The 25,198-nt window shown below is 41.7% G+C and overlaps 2 long non-coding RNA genes across 2 annotated transcripts; one reads left to right on the top strand and one right to left on the bottom strand.

The window, feature by feature from the left end:
- Nucleotides 1-7,966: 7,966 nt before the first annotated feature.
- Nucleotides 7,967-13,873, top strand: LOC120437343. The gene is made up of 2 exons (XR_005611042.1): nt 7,967-9,579; nt 10,552-13,873. It is a non-coding gene; the product is annotated as an uncharacterized LOC120437343 (long non-coding RNA).
- LOC120437337 lies at nt 13,507-14,826 on the bottom strand. Its single transcript, XR_005611039.1, has 2 exons — nt 14,663-14,826; nt 13,507-14,029 (listed from the first exon to the last, which is right to left on the bottom strand). It is a non-coding gene; the product is annotated as an uncharacterized LOC120437337 (long non-coding RNA).
- Between the last annotated feature and the right edge of the window lie 10,372 nt (nt 14,827-25,198).

Raw genomic sequence — 25,198 nt, 5'->3', positions numbered from 1 at the left:
GACACTCAAAAAGATGCTCTGTAAAAGAGTAGAATTCTTGGAACAGAGTTTAATACGCTGAATCATATGAACAGCAGGAAAAATACATACAGACATTTAGCAAGAGAATTACATAGCAGAAAGCAAGTAAAGCAAAACCCCGGGGTGTACAGCCTTAAGCACAGACAGCAGAGCAACACAGAGACGGACAGGTAGCAGCAGCAGGAGGAAAAGAGCCCCGGGGGCGTCCTCTGGTCCCCTAATATAGGGGCCAGTGTCGCCGCCCCCTGCTGCCTGGTAACTTTCCCACACGCCCAGCACAGCTGCTGGGGTCAGATAGCGGCCAGAGTTCACACCTGGCGCTGGCTGAGGGCCCGGTCCAAAGTGACACCAATAGGTTAACCCTTTGCTTTACCCTCTGACAATAGGTCACAACATGGTCAAAGGTCACACATTAGTACAGCAAATAGCATAGTTTTTGTGAATAATACTTGGCCTAACTACATCAAATATATGAGTTAAATGCATTACATAAAAATAAACACGCCAGTGTAGGTTTATAGTGTGTGTGTGTACATGACAGTGATCTCATTATGTTGTTTTCAGTATCTCTGCTACCATGTAACATTTATTGTGTGCGTGTGTGTGTGTGTGTGTGTGTGTTCAGGATCTCTGTTACAATGTTACTGTTTTGGTTGTGCTGCATGAAAGACGTTGAGTGTGTATTGGAGGAGGTTAGTTACCAGAGCTGGAGAGTGAGTTATTCAGGCGAACTCTCAACAGCATTAACTGCCCTGTTACTGTACCAACTTAATAAACCTCAATGAAGCAAAAATGTCTTGTGCTTAAGACTCTATATGAAAGTTAAAATATATATGTTCAGTGCACATAGATATATAGTGTATATAGTTACATAGTTATACATATCACACAAAAATCCACCACACCTTCAAAATAGAACACGGTGGAATTCCCATAACACATCACTTTAAAGTTAAATTAAGTTTTATTGCAGGAAAGACAAACTAAGGTAATATTACTACAGCCACTACAGTCAGTAAATGGCAACACATCTCCTTTCTTCATATGGGCGCAGCCACCCCTCCTCACAGAGGTCCAGGAGCTTCCAGCTGTTCTTCAGCTATAGAAGAACTGTAGAAATGAATGAATGAACCGTTGCATAACAATGAAAACAAAAACAGAACAGACTTTAGAAGCTTTCATGAGTCCTGCTGACACAATCCTCTTCGACCACTGGCAAACACAGTGCCCAAATCTCTGATTACCAATTAATATTACTGATAACACCATATTTATGGAATTATCACAAACAAAAGGTTCTGACACAAGCAGAAAAGAAAAAGAAGCAAGCAACACAGCAACAATCTGCTGATCTAATCCAAGAACCACATCACTAGATCTGGCACACAGTGCAAAAACGTGTTATTGTACAGCCATTTTTTTTTTATTTTTGGTGGCTGTTTCAAACAAACAAAAATATGAACCATCCGGAGACTGAACACAAGAAAAACACTCTGCATGAGTAGGAAATGTGCAAAAAGTCTGCATTCTGTGTTGTAACACAAACCTCATTTTGGTTCTGTTTACGCAACACAAAGACCTCTGCAGGGTTCAAAAGGGTTCGTAAAATATGAAGAAAACATGAGCCTCTCTGACTTCCTGTGCCTGCTGATCTGTAAGTTTCAGCAACAGCTTTTAGTTGTTGACACAAAGAGTTCATGAGCTGCATCCGTGTCTTCTCACGGATTCAAACAGTGAACATGTGATCAGTCAGCTGCTTGCAAAGGGCACAGCATGAATAACAGGAGCTGCAGATTTCACACTTCCCCTGTGACTTTGTTATGACAGAAAAAAATGCAGCTCCTGTTAGAAAACAAATATATAGGGAATTTTCTAAAAACTGTGGATTGCAAAGAGCTGTTACTGTGCAGCTGGATTATGCAGTATGGATGTCAGGAGGAAGTTGTAGGTGGTGGAAATGATCACAAATGAGGAGGAAAATTTACCATAACCAGATATTATGACTCTACAGTAATTTGTATTTACATTTCCAAATTTGTAAAGTAGTCCGGCAAATCTGATTTGATCTGTTTTGGGGAAAACAAAGCAAAAATAAGCAGTCTTTAGGATGGACCTTAGGAACTGAAATTTAGGAATGCTTCAGTCATTGTAAAAGGATATATTTCAAACACGTTCTGTTTGCAGCATAAACCATGAACATTTATTTTTATTGAAAATAGAAATAAGCATAAATTTAGGAAATGACACGCAGACTTATAATGACTTGAAGTACAGTCTCAGATAAAGATGGGGGGGGGGGCAATAGATCTGGCACATTTCATGCCAGCGGTTCACCATATTTTCCATCGTCTTGGTATGATCTGGGTTTTGATGATTGCCTTTTTCTGTAGATATTTACAGCTACAGTAACAATAACAACAACAAGAAATAGTCCGCATGAAAGAACTGACACAAAAACAGAAGATGTATCCTTGTGTCCTCTTTCTCTAGAGTCTCCTTCTGTGAAACCTGCAGAGCAAAAAAAAGAAAAAAAAAGAAAGCAGGTGTGAAGACTAAGGTACCACGCAGACTGAAAATAGTTCTTTTTCTACACTTTGAAATATCTGTAACACTCGGTAGAGGTGATGTCAAAGCTGTTGGCGGTGGGGGGGGGATGTCAGAAAAGTGACATCACAAAGTCACAAATGTATCTCCAGCCGTTTGGTTGATAATTGCAGAGTAGCATCTCTGTGCTCATATTTCATACCACTTTTATCAGCTAAGCAGAAAAACACCATTTAGCAGCTTTAGACATGGAGTAACTTTATCAAGTGCAGTACTTTTCAAAATAAATGCATAAAACATGCAGCAGAAGTATTCAATTCAGTTTTATTTATGTAAAGATCTCAACATTTGACTCTAAGTGCTTTAAATTGTAAGGTAAAAAAATGTGGTATAAGTATCCACTAACCACAACAAGAAGTTTCTCATTGGATAAAAAATATTTAAACATCACATTCCGTCACGTTCCAGTAATGCTGTGAGGAACCTTGGAGTCATTTTTGACCAGGACATGTCCTTCAACGCACATATTAAACAAATATGTAAGACCGCTTTCTTTCATTTGTGCAACATCTCTAAAGTTAGAAATATCCTGTCTCAGAGTGACGCTGAAAAACTAGTTCATGCATTTATTACTTCCACGCTGGACTACTGTAATTCATTATTATCAGGATGTCCTAAAAACTCCCTGAAAAGCCTTCAGTTAATCCAAAATGCTGCAGCAAGAGTCCTGACAGGGACTAGAAAGAGAGAGCATATTTCTCCTGTTTTAGCTTCCCTTCATTGGCTTCCTGTTAAATCCAGAATTCAAAATCCTGCTCCTCACATACAAGGTCTTAAATAATCAGGCCCCATCTTATCTTAATGACCTTGTAGTACCATATCACCCTATTAGAGCACTTCGCTCTCGCTCTGCAGGCCTACTTGTTGTTCCTAGAGTATTTAAAAGTAGAATGGGAGGGAGAGCCTTCAGTTTTCAGGCCCCTCTTCTGTGGAACCAGCTTCCAGTTTGGATTCGGGAGACAGACACTATCTCTACTTTCAAGATTAGGCTTAAAACTTTCCTTTTTGCTAAAGCATATAGTTAGGGCTGGACCAGGTGACCCTGAATCCTCCCTTAGTTATGCTGCAATAGACGTAGGCTGCCGGGGATTCCCATGATGCATTGAGTTTTTCCTTTCCAGTCACCTTTCTCACTCAGTATGTGTTAACAGACCTCTCTGCATCGAATCATATCTGTTATTAATCTCTGTCCCTCTTCCACAGCATGTCTTTATCCTGTTTTCCTTCTCTCACCCCAACCGGTCGCAGCCCCTCCCTGAGCCTGGTTCTGCCGGAGGTTTCTTCCTGTTAAAAGGGAGTTTTTCCTTCCCACTGTGGCCAAAGTGCTTGCTCATAGGGGGTCATATGATTGTTGGGTTTTTCTCTGTTATGTATTTTTGTTGGTGTAATAGAGATCTTTCCTTATACCCTACTATGCGAATTGCCTTGAGGCGACTATTGTGATTTGGTGCTATATAAATAAAATTAAATTGAAAATGATAAAAGCAGAAAGAAAATGAGTTCACTGTTGGAGCCTGGTTTAAGCATGAAACAAGCCAACATTGTACCTCTGAGGTGTGAAGCGTGGCCTTATAAACAGCTGTGCTGTTAAAGCAGAATCCTCAACCTTTACAAACCCACCTGTGTCTGTGACTGTGAGGTTGAACTCGTTCAGGACTTTCTTGCCACTGCTCATCTTGCTGGTTGTAATCTCACACTTGTATATTCCCATATCGCTGACGCTGACATTCTTCATATTCACAGAAGCATCTCCGCCTGTCATGGACGAATCTCTCAGCTGCACTCGGCCTTTAAAGGACTCATGCTGGTAGTTCTCGTACGAGCGCTGGTCTTGGAAGAAGAACACATAACCCTGTGAGATGAACTCAGGTCTGCTCCACTCCAGCAGGGTGATACGTGCATCTCTGGGACCCCAACACTGAAGAGTGGCATCTTGTCCAGGGCTTACTTTGACCTCTGTGTTATTGGAACATGAAGAAGAGAAAAAAAACCCCATTAATAGTGTGTTATACTGCACGTTTTGGACATGCATTACGCAGAAGAACACATTGGACTCCATTTCTACCACTTATACTTCAGTAATCTCACAGATAATCACAACCAGAGACTTCTGACCACAACACTTTGGATCACAGCAAGTACTGAACAGAGGAAGTCTAAATAATTCCAGTTGAATAAAGTCGTTGATAAAGTAATGGATACCTGCAGCTCTACAAGACTCTAAACTTTTGACCAAATTGTACCAAAATGATACAGCTTGATTTTCAGGCTTATGTCTGACCCTGTGCCCTCAAACAGATGCATTACATGTATTTTTTTTTTTATTCAACAACCGATAAGAAGCATCAAAACCAGTACTTGACTCAATATTTAAGTGGCAGTTGCAAACCAAGTTCAAGAACAAAACTTTGAGCTTCCAAATGTCCCTAAAGTGCATAAAGTAATAAAAGTACTCATGTAGTGCATGCACACAATAATAATACACACAACGATTCCACAGTATTATTAATCATACGACCATCATGCAGTATCCCGTTTCTTTATCAAAGGCTGAGTCATTTCCTCCGCTGGTGCCCGGCTAATTCGTCCTGTCTCTGGAGACAACTCACCTTTCAATCCAGAAGCCAGGAAGACGTGAAGAGAGAAGAATACCACAACAGACATTTGCGCAGTTAAGCGGGAATTGGCGCGCACTGCTTGAATGCTGAAGTTTTTTTTTATTTTATAAGGGAAGGACTTTTTGTTTCACTTTGACATCCACACCCACATTCCACATATACAAGCTCGTACAGCTTAATCACCACAGTTACTTTTTATATAATAAGTCATTTTTTAAATAATGCTTTCTTACTGCTAGCCAAGAATAAATACAGGTCAGCTGATTGCACTCTAACTTCGGGCCTTAATGTTTTGTTTACTGTTTATGAGCAAGATGCACGTACAAACCGTAGTCTTTCTGCAGAGGACGGTTTGTTCAGCAGATACGACACGGTTATCAAAACAAACAGCGAAACCCCGGCCCGCCCAACTCATTTTGAACCAAAGCTGAACACTGACGCCCTCTGCTGCTGCTGATCGGCCCTTAAAGCCACATACGCAGTTTTGACTTAAGGACTAACATGTTAACTGGCACTACACAACATAAAGTATGCCAGCGTGAGGTGGTCATGGGACTATAAGTAAAGGTCGCTATTACATACGCAACTGTGACTTTGACTGTAATCCAGCTTCCTCTCCTAAAATCCGCTCCCTCTCATAAAATTAAGTTACTGCTTCTTCAAGCTCGATAAAATGTGGCGATCGACTTCCGCCCACTACCAGATACACACACAGACCAAATACAGCTCCAAGGTCATCCACAGACAGGTGTAGCATGTGTGATGTTGAAGAATGAAGGCTGTTACAGGAAGTTAGAGCAGATAGAAATGTCAGGAAGACAAAAGTGGGGATTTCTAGGTGATTTGGTGTCGGTGGCACTGCGCTGAATACAGACATAAAAAAATAAATAAAAACTCACCAATTCATTGTTTTTAGGCTCCAGGTTGCGTTCGGGGATCTTAGACAGCTGTGTGGTTTCTCTTGGGATGTAGCCGAACCTTTTTCCCTATTAAGTTGCTCGCTGCCATGGATCGCAGAGGAGTTTTGCTCAGTCGTCCTCCTCAGGACGCTTCAAAAGCCAGATGAAAAACTCCATCAAGGAGAAATAACAGTGTAACATCCACCTTAACCCTTTGATGCACACGTGGGGTCAAAAATGACCCCAGGGGTTGTTTTTCTTCAAAATCTTTATAATGAAAAGTTGTAATATATTCATATTCCAGGTATTCCTCAGAAAATATGTTTGTAACATGAGGCCATTTGCATTTTTATTTATGTTTTTCATTAATTTAAAAAGAATGCAGTTTTTGTATCACTACCCCACTCTTCCACAAGTAGTTCCTATGGAATCTTCTAGGAAACTTTCATTCTTAGCAACTCTGACTGACCCACTTACACTTCTGATGGATCAAGAATTAATTTTTACACAGTAACATACATGATTTATAGTCAGGGCTGCACATAAGTGGTCCGCAGGTGTGCATTCGCTGTCAAAATAAAAGTATTCCCGGAAATTCAGACAATACGTGCTTCTTTTGTGGTGGAGGAACACCAAAGTAATTGCTTACGGAGCTTGCTTCTTCGACATCTTTAAGAGTTCTGAACAAATGTCTGTCCTCCTCCAGAACATCTAATGTATGCAAACGCGCGTTCCAACTTCTTATCTGGTACGTGTCTTTTATTTTGAGAGCAAATGCACACCTGCGGACCATTTATGTGCAGCCCTGTTTATAGTTTCCTGTGCATTTCAAACATTGTCCTTTCTGATGTTTTTTTTTTTAATATTTAAAGTAACATGGCTGCTATGAGGCCAGCTAGGATCCCTGTGGACCTTGCCCTACAAATGGGATGAAGCTCATGGCCTTCATTTGATTGACCATTTGTGCAGGAAGTGAGAAGAACTGGGATGTACCAGTCGGTGTGTTTTTTTGGGAGTCCTCTGCATAACCCATTGTACAAGGCCACTATGTCAATTCAAAGATTTAAAGATATTCGACGTTTCTTGCACTTTGATGACAAGAGGACCAGAGCCTACCGACTGAAAACAAACCACATGGCAGCTTTCTGCTACATATGGGACCTGTTCCTGGTCAACTGCAGGCAGAAATTCATCCTCAGTGATTGTGTTACGGTGGGTGAACAACTTGTGCCTTTCAGAGGGAAGACCCAGCTTCTGCAGTATATGCAGAGCAAGCATACAAAAGTGATACAAGTGATACAAAAACTGCAATTTCTTAAAATTAATGAAAAAATAAATAAAAATGCAAAGGGCCTCATGTCACAAACATGTTTTATGAGGAATACCTTTGATCCATGACCAAAACGTGCCAGTTTTTCAGAAATCCGCGTCTGAATGAACGCCGGTGTCGGTCTGACAGCGTGGTGTGTGGGGTAAAGCACTTCAGTCACTGTTTTTGCTTCAGAGCTCCTCCTACTGGCCGTGTCGATGGAGACATTCACGCTTCATTCCGACGTCCAGCTCTCACAGCTGAATCCACTTTCCTTAGCTTTGATAAATATTTTTAGAATAGCAGATGGCACAAATGTGCCCTTGGGTCGTTTTTTTATCCCCCTCATACAAGAAACAACGCTATAGGATTTTATTATTATTATTATCATTGCTATTTTAATTAGAGGAAGCCTTTATGTGCTGATTTTTAATGGAAATAAATTCCTGAAAGAATAGAAGACAGATATAAAAATGCATCCCCCCCTCCCCCCCAAAAAAGCAAAACAGGCTGTTATTCTTTTACTTTGAGTTCGTTGCTTTAATAAAACCTCAGAATTCACATCTTAGCTTAAAGCTAAGAGGTCAAGGCAATTTCCCCCCCCTAGAACTGCTGCAGAGAATCCACGGACACCCCAAACTTTGCTACTGAGAGGAAGGAGGTGGGTCAATTGCTGAAGTGGAACAAAAAGGTCTCAGATCTATGAGGCACGATGGGACAAACACCTCTTCTGTGGCCGCTCTGTAAGTACCACATGCTCTGTTTAAAACCTCAGTATGTAATATGTATATTTAAGATATTTTAGCTCCAGTGAGTCAAAGCTACAGGTATTTGCTTTTACTTAAAAACTCTTAATAACTGAAAGAAGAATGGTGTAACGGTAAACGTGGTTACACATTACAGAAAGAAGTACAGGTGTTGTAATCCAACTGGTTTTTGCATTTAACAGGAGAAAGAGTTTCACTGTGTGAGATTATTACACTATCTTATGCTACATTATACTTCTAATCAAAGAATTGTTGAATCATTATAAAACTATAGGCCACATTATGTCAGCCAGCACGTTTTTATGTTACAGCTTGATTTCTTGAAAGAAGGAATGAAAAATAATGTAAAAAGTAAATTCATCTGTTAAGTCTTTGACTACAGACAGAATCAGAATCAGCATACTTTATTGATCCCTAGGGGAAATTATGTTGGTTACGGTGCTCCAGCAAAAACAGTTACAAAAACAGATACAAAAACAGATACAAAATACAAGAAGTAAGAAATAGCAAAATAAATATACGATATATACATACATATAAATGACTTATTGATACTGCAGGTATCTACTTAAGTTGGACAGCGTTAATCCTCCGGAGTTTCCACATGAGGCTCTGAGAGGTGCAAAGTTTTAGAATGTGTGTTTCATACATTGCGATGGATTCTGGTTCGGGTTCTTTTAGCATGTACTGCAGGTTCATAGTGCATGGTTTTCCATCAGATCAGGTTTATCAGTTTTTTTGTCTGCACTGAAAATTGCTCACACACTGTTAAAGATGTTGAAACAGACACTTCACTCTGGAACTGATGAAGCCAGAAACAGTGAGGTGTTTTTCCTAAACTTCTCACATTAAAGCAGACTTATTCTGCTTATTTCCAGCTCCATGTTACCTTTCTTGGATTATACTACTGTAGCATCAAATATTTACAGGTCATAATAATCGTTCATGTAACTGTAACATGTAACATGTGGGAAATTTATGTATTATCAGTAAAAATTTGTATTGGTTTCACAGGTTTGCAAAGTGCTTACTATACAAGATAGATTGTCTAAGACTGTTACATAATTTTGCCAAGTGAGCGGCTCTGTGATCATTAAGCTTCCAGTTTTGCAAACTAAACCAAGCAGAGGTGTTAAAGTCGTCGCAGGGTAAAGATATAGGCTGTGCTGTGGCCTCATGTTTGCTGCTGTTATTCCTAAATTTCAAATTTTGTGTCACCCTAAAACAAGAATTCTGTGTCAGTCATGTGACTTTGTCTTGCTTTGCAGAGAGCGATCCAGCTGCGAGTTATTCTTCTGTGCACAGAACAGATGACATCAGCTATGCACAGATCCCCATCAAGACAAACTGCAGACAGAGAGGTACAGCTGCTCATCTTTTGTGCTCGCTGCAACCTCCCCCCATTGAGAAAATAAAAGGTCCAACCCTTAATCAAATAAAAAAAAGTCTCAGATCTCAGCCTGCAGCAGAACATGAAGGTGACTGTAATCTCCAAAAAGCCTGAAAGGTCTACTACAAAAAAAATTAAACTGTTATGGAAAAATATTAATACACAAAGCTGCTGAAGAAGAATCATGATTCGTGTGGGAGTCAAAAAGTATATGAAGTAAATATAGAATGAAAAAAATGTGGTATTAAATTGAAAGTGGAACAGTGCTATTATAAAACCGAGAGTCGTTTCATCTGAGATCACCAAAGCTTTACAACATTTCCTGCTTGTTGTGAAATGTTAACTTCATATATCAAATACTTTTAAATGTATATTTTATATGGTAAGCTTCCCGCATGTTTTTCACATGTTTGATATATTCATGTTTGAACATGAATATCTTAAAACCTAGCCTTAAAATGTCACCAAGCTTTCTCACTGTGAAAATGAACCGGTAATTTAATTAGTCTCAGTACGACAAATATGAAAAGAACTCTAGCAGTCCTGCATCTGAGAACACACATCAGGCAGTCTGCATGATGCCTGTAGAATCTATTGCTGCAAGAACTGTAATATATATTTGAAAATGCTACACAGTTAATGTCTCTTAGTATTTTCTATTTATCTCTTTTTAAAAATGTGTTTTGGAGATGGTTCAGCAGGTTGGCGATGACATGCGATGGAATGATTCAGGAAACAGAAGCGACTTATAATTCAGCAAAGCTCTGGCAGTCAAAAATAAAATATCTGACTAATACATATTTATATATTTTCAATGTTAATTATTAGAATCCTGATATTCATTTATTTGTATTTGTATAAGACAGTTTTGTGGATGCCCTCTCTGTGATAAACAGAGCTGGTGCAGGTCTAAACTTTCTGTAATCTGCGTGTTTGTGTTCAGATCTTCCACCAGAGCCAGCGGTCGTCTACTCCTCACTGAAGCTGACACACACACCTTCACCGAAGTGTAACTAGTGACATCCAGCTGGCTGCCCGACACATCCCTGCACTCCTCTCTTTATTACATATTATTTATTGAATCATATTCTGTGTGTGTTTACAGTTATACAGCTGCACTGGACCAGTTTGAATATAGAGCTCAGGATGAAGTGGAGAGTTTATGTTTGTCTTTAATAAAACATTTTAAATACAAAGCAGTTTCTCGGTCATTGAACACACCTGTGCAACATCGGCCAATCAAAGATTCAAAACGGGACGTTGTTTTCTCACCTGAATATAGAGTCAAAACACTTCATGTATGTGCGTCTGGCAACAGCTGCAGGACATCAGCAGGCGTCTTTTAATTTTGTTCTTTAAACAGAAGAAAGTCACCTACAATAATTTTAAGGAGTGGCATCACCCTCAGGTGACTATTAAAGTCTATTCTGGCAGTTTGAAGGACGCTTTAGAATCTTTAATTTACGAGACTGCACACCTTCCCCTCACATCCCTCCCAGCAAAGATAAGAAAGGAAGGAAGAGCAAGGAAGCGAGGAAGAGACATGAGGAGAGAGGAGTCAAGGCGGGACGTCTCCTTCCTTCAAAGAATCATTTTAAATTGCTGTCAGTTAAATATGACATTTGACACAAATACTTTAGACTTAGACTTAGATCCTCCCATGCCTTATGTGGCATACAGGGTGGCAAATGAACACCACCAGCCTTGATCTTGTGCCCGGGCTTCAGCTTCTATCAACAATATGCTCGATGTCTTTAAGTCTTGATGGAATGACCTTCGCCAGGTGTTGCGGGGATGTCTTCATGGTCTTTTAACGCCCAGGGGTTGCTAGCGCATCGCTGTTCTTGGAATCTGTGCATCATCCATGCAGAGGATATGGCCGGCCAGTCGGAGTCTTTGGCATGCAACGATGTTGTGAAGTTTGACCGCGCCACTCCTTCACAGGACCTCCTCATTGGTGAAGTGGTCGATGTAGCGGATCCTCAGAATCCGGCGAAGACATCGCTGCTGAAAGACGTCGAGCTTGGTGTTGAGCAGGCTGACACCTTCCAAGTCTCGCTGGCATAAATGGTGGATGGGATCACGATCGAATTAAGCAAGTGGAGTTTGATCTTGAGGGAGATGGACGGGGAGGACCAGATCTTGTTCATCCTCCGAAATACCGCAGCCGCCTTTCCAGTGCAGCATTTGACATCCACCTCCCGGTCGCCGTCATGGGAAATCACGCTACCAAGGTAGGTGAATTTCTCCAGTTCTTCTAGCTGCTGTGTCCCGATGTAGATCCCCCGTCGTGGGTCCTTGGAGCTGACATGCATGATCTTCGACTTTTCAGAGATGATCCTCAGGCCAATCTTGCCAGCTTCTCTTCTTAGAATGGTTGTTCCTTGCTGGAGCTTCAGCTCGTCTTCCTCGAGTAGGGCAATATTGTCAGCTAAATTGAGGTTGCCAAGACGGTCTTGATCAGAACAATGGATGCCAGCTCCTATACGGGCGCCGGCTCGCCGCATGACGTAGTCGAGGGCAACGAGAAAAAGCAGAGGTGACAGGATGCAGCCCTGCCTGACGTCGGTGGTGATCTAGAAGAAGTTGGTGTGGCCATTTCCGGTCTTAACGCAACAGCATGATCGCATGTACAGGTCCTTGAAGATGTTGATGAAGATAGTAGGGACACCGTACAAGCGCAGGATCTGCCAAAGTGAATCGTGGTGGATGCTATCGAAGGCCTTCCTGAAATCGGCGAAATTTATGGCGAGTTGTTGCCGGTACTCGACGCACTGTTTGATGATGTTTCTTAAGGCGTGCTGTTCCGTGCACGATCAGCCGCTTCAGAACCCAGCTTGCTCCTCTCGTAGACGTTGGTTGAGGGCACTCCTCAGTCGTTGAAAGAGGACAATACAGAATGCCTTGCCAGGCACAGAGAGGAGGGTAATGCCTCTCCAGCTGGTGCACTCTGAGGTGTTGCCCTTCTTTGGTAGCTTGACTATGGCACCCTTCCGCCAGTCCTCCAGCACTGTGCCACTTTGCCAGGACTTGTTAAACAGGGTCTTCAATTCTTCCACCATGGCTTGGCCGCCGTATTTCAGGAGCTCTGCTGGTATTTCGTCTAAGCCGGCCGCTTTGTTGTTCTTGAGGTTGTTGATCACGATCTTCACTTCCTCGATGGTGATTCTGCTGGTGTTGACCCCAAGCTCATCTTGGGCATCCTCTGCCTTGAAATTCTACGTCGTGGCGGGCTCTGACTGGTTAAGGGTCTCTTGGAAGTGTTCGGCCCATCTTTTGTTTTGCTCTTCTTGGGCGATCAGGAGCTTCCCATTTTTGTCCTTGACCGGGACGTTTACATTGGTGCTCGATCCAGTAAGCTTGTTTACGATGCAGTATAGGGTCTTGGAGTCCGAAGTTTGAGTTTGACTTCCGCTCTGACTAGGTGGTGGTCAGACACAAATGCATTAAAATTTTTTGTTATAGCCAATCACATTTTTTTAATCAATCACCTGGAACAGCTCCCACAAACAACAGAATTTGTTTTATTTTCTGTGTATCAAATAAACTCAGAACAGCTCAGCTTTGAGGACATGCTGTGCTAAAGGTCGAACGTGGGATTACCATCATGGTGTAAACAATTTTCTTTTACTACCTTCTAGGGGTGGAGCCAAACCCGAATACGGTATTCGGAAAGGCACGAATATCGCGTTTTTTTTATGAATACTTATTTCGAACAAATACTTGTATTTCTATTCGGGAACAAGGGAAAACTTTATATCAAAAAGCTGAGTTTCCTTATTAGACCGCAGTGCATGCCTGGATGAGTGAGTGAGTGACATGTAAAAGGTGAGTGAGACAGGCTGCTCCACACAGCAACAGAGAAGGCTCGGCTGAGCGATAAAAGACTGCATCACCATTTTTGTTGAATAGATTTTTTTTTGTACCTTAACACTGTTCCAGAGGCAGTTTACAACTTTCGCGCAGGTCAGGAGATTAAACAGGGGCATACATTGGTTAGCCACAACCAAATTGGAAGAGATAAATATCCCATCTGACACTTTGGTGAAACCCACAGAACCACAGAAAAACAAACGACAACAAAACTATTTTAGTCCTGCACAGAAACCACATCTATGCTGTGTGAACAAGAACAAACAAACAAAACATAAAATTGTAAATTATTGAAAATATGAAAACATTTTAATATGTATTTTCTGACTGTTTATGTTGAAAAAAGCTAAACTTTTAAAGGTACAGTCAATATAGGTAAAGTCTAATTAAGTGATTAAAAATACATAAAACATGAAAAAAAAATATTTTGAACACATTGATCTGAGGTTCTGGGATGGACCAGTTAGAGACCAGCAGCTGGACATCAGTGGTTGGACTGGTGGACTACTTCAGTGTAGAGTAGACGACGTCTGGCTCTGGTTTAAAGTCTGAACACAAACACAAACAGTTCAAACAACAGGAAACATGAATACAAGCAGTTCAAACTTGACTGCATGAGAACCAGCTCAGCTTCAAATCACTGAGTTTCCATAATCCACACACACTTTAACTGCTTCTTAATTCATCATCCATGAAACTCACACCTTTATATCAATAAGCTTATTAACTTCATTAGATTACATTAGAAAACAAATGCTGCTTCCAGACAGACTGAAAAGTAAGACTTAAAGACATCTCAAAACTTCATCCACATTACTAGATCTGGCCCTTTTAAGTAGGACTGCCTTATGTTATGTCAATTTTAATAATAAATCATTGACGGAAACCTTTCTTGTGTGTTCTCCATGCGCTTCTGACTTTTTGATGTTTTTTACTAATAAAAAAACTATAGCAATGTACATCACAACCTTATAGAACGGGGGAAGGATTACCTGATGGCATGACAGGCAGTAAATTAATCTGAGAAGGTGCATTACAAAATAAATGGCCGGACCAGCGGTGAACATTGCAAATTAGCTCACATAGACACATTAGTTGTGCCGCTTCTTAATGATGGTATCTTAGCTAACAACCCCAACTACAATATTCAACTTGTAATTGGCTAAAATAACGTAGCCTACCGGTGAGAGGGACGTTGCTAGTTGGCAGTTTTTTCAAGGGATGTTGAAATTTCCACATTCCAACACTTCAAATGCTTCAGGAGCTGTCCGCTCAGCGCAGCATCAGCACCACGGAAATCCATGGACTCGAGACAGAATTCACAATGTGTTTTCGGGACTTTCAGGTGGACCAATGTTTTCTTTGCTGATCAAACCAGAAAGCTTTAATGAGCAGCTGGATTTGTCTCTCTTTAACTGGCTGGACACAGAGGACATCGAAATGCAACTGATTGAACTGAAAAGCTCGACTCTGTGGGGGTCAAAGTTTGTAGGAAGACGAACGCAGCTGGAATCCACAGCTGTGCGCGTTCATGGAGCTGCATTTTCACCTGCTGGACATCACTACCTGACCAGTGTAACTGTCTCCAGAACATTGCAGAGGCCTTATTGACAGTATTTGGCTCTACATATCTGTGTGAGCAGATTTTCTCTCACATGAGTGTCCTCAGGTAGCCGTCTGAATGCTGGACACTCGGAGACCTGTGTCTCTGAGTGGGAGACCAGAGATCACATTAACATGTGTCTCTAACATGTCACATTGGCCCAGTTTATTTTTCTTATCATTGTTGTGAGGAGACCATAAATAGCATTTGTATTTTCTGTTGTACAGTTCATTTGCTGTTGTGGAGTTCTTGTTATGGATAAAAGTCTTTTTTGTTTCAAAATAGCTGATAACTATTCGCTGACAGCTGCCAACATCTGCGAACAAATGGAATTCTATGAAGTTATTCTATATAGTGTGCAACTGTTAATATGGTGTTATTAAATTTATTGCTAATGCAATCATATGGCACAGTGACCTCTGAGGAAATTTTAGATGGCACTCGCCATCAGAAAGGTTGCTGACCCCTGATATAGAAGGTGTCTTGTGGTGTGAGGTCCCTGCCTCTACATGATTATGTCATTATTCAGTCGAAAGATACTTTTATATATGATATACTATAACTTTTATATATTTATAGTCTATTTCTTATGTACATTTTAGACCTGGGAGCAGAATTCTGATGAACTGTTTTTTTATTTAGGAACAGGCAGCGTGTCCTCTCTTCCTGACTCCATGTCTCTAATTATGTGACACACTGGTTTCGCTATCTCTCACACAAATACCACCAATGATTCAATTCCTTATAAACCAGTGAATCGGGTACTGAAGCAGTGACTTGCCGAATGAAGCTTCAGATGTCAGGTGACTCTGTTTGGACAAACCAAGCCTCTGCACAGTGTTTCTGAAGCAGTGTGTGGACACATGCACTGGAGCTTTACTTTCAAATGGGCTATCACTGGTGTGCAGTTTTGTTTTGTTTTTTTACTTTGTTTTAGTTAATTATCAAAGCAAACAAAAGCTGCCTCTTTAAATTAATCTTTTCTTTGACTCCTGCGTTTGGGTCCTACCCTTGCCTGCCAGACTGCTCACTATGACAACCTCGCTGTTGCATCTTTAGTGACTTTATCACAAGATTTAGCTGAATTTCATGCCTATCAAATGCCCTGTGATAATATTGACCTATCTATGGTCCATCTCTCATCTTAACTTGACAGCTGAGTAACTATCTGGTTTGAAAATATATTTCATTTAGCTGAACTTAGAAGCAGAAAACTAGAATATTATTAATGCATTTCTTAAACTGTTGCTTCACATGTGAGTAAAATACAACCTGATATTATGGGTCCTGTTAGATTTGTATTGTTGATTGTCATTTATGCTTAGAAATATCTACTCATAAATGCTTAGAGTTTTATAATCAATGTCATGTTGGTAGAGGTTTTATCCTTAGGAGTCTGTGGAGACTCAGTGTGCCTCCCAGAGGGCTCTGGCATGCACACAAAAGTTAAGGACAGGAGAGAGGTTATATCTGCTCTTACTGATATATGGTAAAGACCCCCCCCACACACACACACACACCCACACACACACACACACACACACACACACAACACTGGCAAGGGACTCTTTGTTTGTATGTAGACGTCTGTTGTTATGTTATATGTTAATCAACCTATGTATACTCATGTAACCTCAATAAAAGTATCGATCCCACCCCATTCCAAGCGATCCATAGGCGACTGCAAAAGGCTCAAGCTTTATAGAGCCTTTTATTAATAAATGACATAAATGCCATAACAAAGAGGGTCGAGGTAAATGGACTGATTCTTAAATCGCACTTTTCTACTCTCCCGGAGTACTCAAAGCCCTGTATACAAGATGCCTCACTCAACCCATTCACACCTACTCATACAAGCACCTCTAAACCCAAGTGTAAACTAACCAACATTCACACTCTGATGAACACAACTTGGGGTTAGTATCTTGCCCAAGAATATGTAGCATGCAGATGGGTCGAACCACCAACCTTCCAATCAGTAGCTGATCTGCTCTACTACCTGAGCCACAGCCACAGGTGACAACAGCTACTCAGTCTGTGGCTTTTTGTCAGACTTTGTTTTTTTGTAGTCAATTCTCTCTTTGCTGGGTACCACGTACTATGAGCTAATGGAAAATCATGAAAACCATAGAAAGCTCAGCCGAGTAGGTCTTAATGGAAAAGGGGCTTTGGTGAAGAGCTTTCAGCTCTTTTTTGTTTTTTGTCTCTTGCATAGTGAGATCAGAAGCTTGATATCCTGAGCTCAAGTGAGAACATAATTAGCTTTGCATTAAAACTAAAAGTAGCTATCATTACTCTAAAGTAAAAGTTAAAGAGCTGCTGTACCTCTGGTCCTCTTTGGTCTGATAGTTATTTGTCCATAACTGATGTCTTCAGTTCTCACTGCCGAGTAGATTACAGGTGGATCACTCTCTGTAGAATAAAAAACATAAATTACCAAAGCTACAACAACTACAGTAATGTAATAGTATTACACTTGAGCTTGACACTTGAGGGGTGCTTAGGGACTAGTAAAGTGCTATACAAATACAGGCCATTTACCATTTTTGAGCTCTGGCAAAGCATCTTTAATTCTGTTTAAGGTGACATTAAGTGATAGTTGTTGATAGCAGGAGGTTTTCACAGTTTTTTTTTCTCCAACCTCTTAACACCTCTGCTGTGAAACAAAGAACAAAGAACTGGCTAACAAGCTAACAAGAGGGCTCAGACGACCACAAACCTGCCATCTTCTTTCAGTTCAGACTCACACATTTCACCACAAAGCACAAAGTGAACACTTCTCACAGCATAAAGACAAGTGCTGGCCAAACCAATAAACTCTGGTGGGAAGTCTCTTTAGTGTTAGACTACATGTCAAAGAAAGTAGCTGCCATAGTTTTAAATGCAGAAATCAGAATGATTAATTGTATTAAAGAACCTTTGTTCTCTTTAGTTTGTCTAGTTAAACAGGATTAACAACAAATTCACGCTGCCAATAAATAATCTCAATTTTAGCTATTTGGACTCATTGCTTAGTTCTGGCACTGCCAAAAGACACAACACAACACAATATGGCCCATTTAAAGAGCAGCCTGTGTGAGTAGTTAAGGCCACATGTGACATAGAGAAAACTCCAGATATGCCAAATTTGAACAAAACTCTCTCTCTATAAGTGATTATGTGAACCTTGTCAATCCAGGTGACATTCAAGCTTCATCTCACTTTCTCTAAGATTCAAGGGAGGCTTGGTTAATATGTTCTGAAGTCAAACCCCTGGCCTGACCCCCTATACCATCTGTTATTCAGGATCCGAGCACAGATCGCACTGACATAATCAGTATACAACAGCAGGGCACAAGATGCTACCAGGCAGGGCATACATGGAACACCATAACCAAGTAGCTGTCATACTGTATAGGAACATCTGTGCTGAGTATGGTCTGGAAACCCCAAGAAAAAAATGGACACACCCCTCAGGGTGTTCAAGAATGACCAAGGCAAGGTCCCGTGGGACTTCCAGATACACACAGACAAAATGGTCTTGGCTAACCAACCAGGCATAGCAGTGGTGGACAAACAGAGGAAGACGGCCATTGCAATTGATGTACCTACATCAAGTGATAGCAAAGCGGAACATTAGAGCTCGGGAAGTGGAAGCCTGGGCATCCTCTGTATCCACTGCATATGTTCATAAGCAACCAGAGGAGTCTGCTTAGCAACAATCAATCAATCAATCTTTATTTATAAAGCACTTTTCATACAAAAAAAAAAACTGTAGCACAAAGTGCTTTACATGGTTAAAAGCAGCCCACCCCACCCTCCCACTCATTCCCCACACTCTCATTAACAGAAAGGTCATGGATACACACATCCACTCTTTACACTTAAAGAGTAAAATTGGGCTGGGTACGCATTAGCCAAGTGAGGAAACACTATCACAGGGAGCTGTCTGCACCGGGAGCCGGTCACAGACCGCAGCCTCCAGGCTGGGCACACAGCAGGAGGGAGGCAAAGAAGCCCCCCAGCCAGGCTGAGAAGACCCACAGAACCCCAGCAGCCACGGTCGATCACAGCCCCGGTGCAGAGAGCCCCCTCCGAGGAAACACTGGAGATATGACCTAATAAGAATATAAACAGGATAAAAAGATAAAATAAATAAGAGTGGGATACAATATAAATATAAGTATAAACAGAGTAAGAAGATAAAAAATGAATAAGAATACAATCAATAAATATTAGATAAAACTAAATTAATATAAATAGAATAACAGGATAGAATAAATAAGCATAAAATAAATAAACGTTAGTTAAAAGTTAAATTAAAAAGGTGGGTCTTGAGCCTGTTCTTAAAAACATGAACGTTCTCTGCGGCCCTGAGCTCCTCCGGTAGGCTGTTCCACATTCGAGGACCGAACCACTGAAAAGCTGCCTCTCCGTGAGTATGTGTCCTGACTTTAGGGACAATCAAAAGGCCAGTACCAGAGGACCTCAGGGTCCATGAGGGTTCATATGGTAAAAGCAGATCTGAAAGATAAGAAGGCCCAAGACCATTAAGACATTTAAAACCAATAAAAGAACTTTAAAATCGATCCTGAAACACACGGGGAGCCAATGCAGCGATTGTAAAACCGGTGTAATGTGGGCCCGCCTCTGGTCTTCGTCAGCACACGAGCTGCAGAGTTTTGCAAAAGTTGCAAAGGTGAAATATTCTTTTGGGGAGACCAGAGAGCAGGGCATTACAATAATCAATGCGACTGGTAATAAAAGCATGCATCAGCATCTCCGTGTTGGCCCGAAAGAGAATAGGGCGGACTCTGGCTATATTTTTTAGATGATAAAATCCAATTTTGGTTACGTGTTTAATATGTGGGATAAAACCAAGCTCAGAGTCAAAAATAACACCCAGGTTTTTCACTTGTAGTGAAGGGCATAGTGAAAATGCCTGTAATTTAGACAAGAGTTTCTCTCTGAGCCTCAGGACCGATGATTAAAACTTCAGTTTTGTCCTGGTTAAGCTGTAAAAGTTTTCTGCCATCCAAGATTTTATATCTAGAATACAGTTAAAAAGGGCATCCATTGGTCTGGTGTCATCAGGAGACACGGAGATGTACAGCTGAGGATCATCAGCGTAACTGTGGAAGTTCACTCCATGCCTCCTGATGACACCGCCAAGAGGGAGCATATACAAATTAAACAGTACAGGGCCTAAAACCGACCCTTGAGGCACACCACATGTCATTTTATGGATCTTAGAGGAGCATGTATCCATACACACCATAAAAGTTCTGTCTGAGAGATAGGAAGTGAACCAGTTGTGTACAGCACCAGAGAGGCCCACCATGTGTTTCAGTCTGTTTAAAAGTATAGCGTGGTCTACTGTATCAAAGGCTGCACTTAGATCCAGTAGCAGCAGGACTGAGAGCTTTTGGGAGTCCCAGTTACATCTAACATCATTTAAAACCTTTAGGAGAGCGGTCTCTGTGCTGTGGTTCACCCGAAATCCAGACTGAAATATTTCTAGGATCTGTTTATCATTCAGAAAATCATTAATCTGAGTAAAAACAAGTTTTTCTAAAATTTTACTTAAAAATGGTAAGTTGGATACAGGTCTGTAGTTATTAAAATCATTGCAATCCAAATTGCTCTTCTTCAGAAGGGGCCTCACCACCGCTGTTTTAAAGGCAGCAGGGAAGACACCCAACTGAAGAGAGCAATTCATCATGTATAAAAGCTCAGCTTCAAAAAATCCATAAAGTGTTTTAAAAAGTGAAGAGGGGATTGGATCTAAAAGACATGTGGTGGGTCTCACTGTGGAGAAAACTTTCTTAAGGTTCTCAGCATTAACCAGGACAAAGCTGTCCAGTGTCTCCTCAGGTACAATCGAGCCCTCAGATGTGTTTAAAATCATAACACGAGAAGATAAAATATCACATCTGATGGTGCTGATTTTTCCCCTGAAGTGGTCTGCAAACTGCTCACAGAGTGAGTCTGTGGGGGTCCTTTGGGAGCTGTTAAAATCAGGGTTAAATAAGTGATCTATGGTGGAGAAGAGGACCTTCGGATTATTTTTGTTATTACTGATTATTTTGGCGAAGTATGAGTTTCTTGAATTCCTTAGTGTATTATTGTAAATTTTTAGTTGCTCGCAAAGTATTTGATGGTTGATTTCATTTTTATTTTTCCTCCATTTCCTTTCTGCTGCCCTGCAATTTCTTTTGAGTTTTTTGACTTCTTCGTTTCTCCAGGGTGATACACGTTTTACGTTAATCTTTTTGGTGGTGAGTGGAGCAACGGAGTCAAGGCTTTTCTTCAGTTTGAGGTTAAAATGATTAAAAATAAAATCACAGGGTGCAGGTAGAATCACAGGGGGGCATTCGTCTAAAACCCTGGTAAAATCTGCAGCCACTTCAGAGGTTAGATAGCGCCTCCTCACAGTTCGCACCAAGGTCTCCCGCTGAACAAAACCGGTGATGTAAAAAAACACACAGTAGTGGTCAGAGACAGCTAAGTCAACAACAGAGGACACACTGGTGGACAGCCCATGGGTGATGACCAGGTCCAGAGTGTGTCCTCTGTTGTGAGTCGGCTGCGTGACGTGCTGGGTAAAATCCATACAATGAAGAATGTTTAAGAATTCTTTTGATGTAGGGTCAGAAGGATTATCTATGTGCAGGTTAAAATCACTGGTTAGAATTATCATGTTATACTTTGAATGTATGTTTGTTAAAAATTCTGAGAATTCCTTGATAAAAGCAGCACTGTCTTTGGGTGGTCTATAAATTGTGACAGATAAAACTGGAGGGCTGCTAAAAACAATAGCGTGGAATTCGAAAGTGGTAAAATGATCAAATAAAATTTGTTTGGTGGTGAGTGTGTTGTTGGTTAAAGATGCAGTCCCACCACCTCTCTTACCACTTCTAATAGAAAAAGAGAAATTAAAATTTGTTGGGGAGGCCTCAGTGAGAACAACTGGTGCATCCGAACTCCTGTTTTGGCTTCCCTTCATTGGCTTCCTGTTAAATCCAGAATTGAATTCAAAATCCTGCTCCTCACATACAAAGTCTTAAATAATCAGGCCCCATCTTATCTTAATGACCTTGTAGTACCATATCACCCCATTAGAGCACTTCGCTCTCGCTCTGCAGGCCTACTTGCTGTTCCTAGAGTATTTAAAAGTAGAATGGGAGGGAGAGCCTTCAGTTTTCAGGCCCCTCTTCTGTGGAACCAGCTTCCAGTTTGGATTCGGAGACAGACACTATCTCTACTTTTAAGATTAGGCTTAAAACTTTCCTTTTGCTAAAGCATATAGTTAGGGCTGGACCAGGTGACCCTGAATCCTCCCTTAGTTATGCTGCAATAGACGTAGGCTGCCGGGATTCCCATGATGCATTGAGTTTTTCCTTCCACTCACCTTTCTCACTCACTATGTGTTAATAGACCTCTCTGCATCGAATCATATCTGTTATTAATCTCTGTCTCTCTTCCACAGCATGTCTTTATCCTGTTTTCCTTCTTCACCCCAACCGGTCGCAGCAGATGGCCGCCTCCCTGAGCCTGGTTCTGCCGGAGGTTTCTTCCTGTTAAAGGGAGTTTTTCCTTCCCACTGTCGCCAAAGTGCTTGCTCATAGGGGGTCATATGATTGTTGGGTTTTTCTCTGTATTTATTATTGTGCTATCTACTGTACAATATAAAGCGCCTTGAGGCGACTTTTGTTGTGATTTGGCGCTATATAAATAAAATTGAATTGAATTGAATTGAATCCGAACCCAGCCATGTTTCAGTTAAAAATAAACAATCAAGTTTATTATCTAAAATTAAATCATTAATAATAAAAGACTTATTCAACAGAGAGCGGACATTTAAAAGTGCCATACTAATTGAGACTGGTGGATTTTTGACAGTAGAGTTCAATGAATGCTGACATTTTTGAAGAGGCCGGAGGTTATTAATGTTTTTGGAGTTACTGGATTTATGATAATTGTGTTGCTCTCTGTTTGTGATTATGACGGGTATTGTGTTGACTGTGGGAGAGAGAGGTCCGAGTCCAGAGTTTTGTGTATTACTGTTAAAAGTGGAACAAATGTAGGAGCTGGGACCAGGGGGACATCAGTCAGTGGCGGACAGATCAGCGGGTAGTGTCGGTTTGGGGTAATGACAGGGCCGTGTGCGGGAGTGCTGTATGCCAAATACCTGCAACTGACCCAGGAGGCTGAAGAGTTGGAGGAAGTCCAGCTTCAGCAGCTCAGATTGCTGTTTGGGAATGTCATTGGTGCCGATGTGGATGATGAGCCGGTTGGCCTGTGGGTGGGACGCCAGGATGTTGGGAATTCTGTCCACTATGTCGACAACGGTGGCTCCCAGGAACGACAGCGTGAGCGCCCCCCTCATCCACACGTTCCTGATGATGGAATCCCCGAGGACCAGCGTGGAGAGAGGAGATGCCACCGGGAACTGCTGGCCATCTGAGACGCCTGCGCCACGGCACCGGGGGTGTTCAAATGGAGATGCACCAGCCGGACCGCGTGAGTGACTCCCAGGTAGCCGCGCCGTGGGTCCTCTTCTCCGAGGAGCCGGGTGAAGAACAGTTCTCCTCGGGCGAAGTTTGCGCCACAGCGCCGGGCTGCCCGCCACGGCTCCGGGGGCGTAGTGGTGGAGATGGTGCAGACTTCAGCGACACAGCGGGGTGGCGAGGGCTAGCGGCCAGAGGAGGAAAGTCCACAGGATCCAGGATACTGAATTTATTCTCCAGCACTACTGCACCGGAAGGGTGAGGGTGCGAGAGACGGATCCTCCTGGCCCCTCTGCAGCCACCGCGCGTCCCAACCATGGTCCATGGCACTGGTTGGAGTGGAGTGGAGCTGACCAGAGCCTTGGGTCTGGCCCCTAGTTGAAACTAGCAGTTCTCATCCGTGGCAGAAACACCAGCGACACAAGTTTGGAGCCTGGGTTGACTGTTGGCGGGATCTTGGGACACAACAGCTGGGTGGTGCACTGTGTCGGCTAGCTCAGCGCTAGTAGCGGTGGTTTGAGCTTTGCCAAGGAGGATCGTGTCAAGATCGCGTTCAGCCCCCTGGATTTGGTATAGCGTGGATATCCTTTGTTCCAGCTCGATCACTTTTTGGCTCAGGTTGACGCAGCTTTCACAACTGGATGTTGAGGTAAGTGGTGCCATTCCGAAATCTCGTACCGGTGACAGCGTCAACAACGAAAAACTGCCACTTTAGCTTACGTTTAGCTAGTTGTGGCAGTTGCTAGTGATTAGCTAGTTTTTCTGCAGCTATGTAATGTAAACTGCTAACCAGTGTCAAAAATATCGATATCCGGAAAAAACACCCTTTTTTCCACTTTTTTCCACTTACTCGGTTCAGCGCGACTCGCAACAGTCACAAACAAAATCACAGGTTGCTTCTCCCCAAGTCTAGCACCAACAGACCTAAAAACTCCTTTGTCCCACACACCATCAAACTGTTTAACTCCTCGCTGGAGGGGAAATGAAGCTGTAGTGTTCATCACTTTGCAATAGACTGTGCAATAGCTGAAATGTGCAATTAGACCATGTGCAATAGATTTCTGGCTGATTTCTTATAAAGTGTGTGAATGGGTGGATGACTGAATGTAGTGTAAATCGCTTTGAGGTCCGTAGGGAATAAGTAAAGCGCTATACAAATACAGGCCATTTACTGTTTTATATGAATGTTATTTGGACCCAAGTGAAGAGAACGGCCCAGCACAGAGTCCGTTGGCGTGGTGTTGTTGCAGACCTATGCTCCACCAGGAGTCTACAGGAAATTGATTGATTTGATGAATGTTATTTAATTTAACTGCCATAAACAGGATGTGAAAAATGATAATAATAACAACTGTACCACATTAAAACATTTACAGCAGGTGGGATTTCTAATCATTAAGTGATGACATGTTGAATTCTGCTTCTGGGTCCAAACTACTCTAAGTTTATTGAGGCTATTGTGTTTTAACATGTTTAAATGCTTTGTATCTTGTTCTATTTAATCTGAACAAGCCCCTAAAAACAGTCAGTGATCACTCTCTGCCTCTCTCGGTTTTTATTACCACTGTTTATTTCAAAACTCAGTTTTAAAACCTTATGATGTAACTACAGCCCAGCTCATGCAG

Source organism: Oreochromis aureus, linkage group 3 (genome assembly GCF_013358895.1).
Source record: "Oreochromis aureus strain Israel breed Guangdong linkage group 3, ZZ_aureus, whole genome shotgun sequence".
NCBI lineage: Eukaryota > Metazoa > Chordata > Actinopteri > Cichliformes > Cichlidae > Oreochromis > Oreochromis aureus.
This window is presented reverse-complemented; position numbering and strand designations above follow the sequence as displayed.